The 746-nt window shown below is 39.4% G+C and overlaps 1 protein-coding gene across 1 annotated transcript in view; it reads left to right on the top strand.

Moving 5' to 3' along the window:
• Nucleotides 1-746, top strand: part of TMIGD1 (transmembrane and immunoglobulin domain containing 1) — an 18,112-nt gene that overhangs the window by 6,371 nt on the left and 10,995 nt on the right. The window lies entirely within an intron of this gene.

Here is a 746-nt window from a genome sequence, read left to right as displayed (position 1 = left end):
CACACATACTTGCCTGGCCTGTGTTTCTAGCCAGGGCTGGGATTCGAACCACAGTTAGCCATGTGGAATCCGGTTCCCTTAACCACTAGGTTACATGCAGGACCAACTCTGATGTTTTATTCTCATTTTTTTCTCATTTTAAAAATTAATAATGAAGATATTCACCTTTTCATAAATATACTGGTTTTTCATGGTTTTGTTGTTGTAAATACTTGCCTGTATCCTTTACTATTGTGTTTTCTATCATGTTAGTTGCCTTTTTCTCCTTCATTTGTATAAGGTCTTCGTAAATCAAAAAAATTACCCCTTTGCCTTTTGAAATTTGTTTTTGAAATTAAAAATTTTTTTTTTGCTATATTGAGTTTCAATATGTAAACATTGAAAATGATTACTAGTCTATTTCTTTGTGGTGTTTGGCTTTGCTGTTCTACTTAGATCTTCATTGAGGATCTTCTTGCATCACCGTAAAACCCTAAAAGGTGAAGCTCTTTGGGACCAGCAGATGGCATAATGGTTACACTGGTGGACTCCCACATAGTTGGCCACGGTTCAAGGCCCAGACCTAGCAGCTTGACACTCATGCTGGGTGCATGTGTGCCCAAGATCCCCAGAGGAGAATGGAGGAGAAGGGATTGTGGCATGGCCATCCCCCCCGGGGGGTGATTTCTCACTTTCTTTCTTGTAATCCAACCTTCTAAAATTATAGACAAGCAAACTGAGACTCAGAATGGGAATCCAAATTCCTG

The sequence above is a fragment of the Tupaia chinensis genome, unplaced genomic scaffold (genome assembly GCF_000334495.1).
Source record: "Tupaia chinensis unplaced genomic scaffold, TupChi_1.0 Scaffold147340_1, whole genome shotgun sequence".
NCBI classification, from domain to species: domain Eukaryota; kingdom Metazoa; phylum Chordata; class Mammalia; order Scandentia; family Tupaiidae; genus Tupaia; species Tupaia belangeri.
This window is presented reverse-complemented; position numbering and strand designations above follow the sequence as displayed.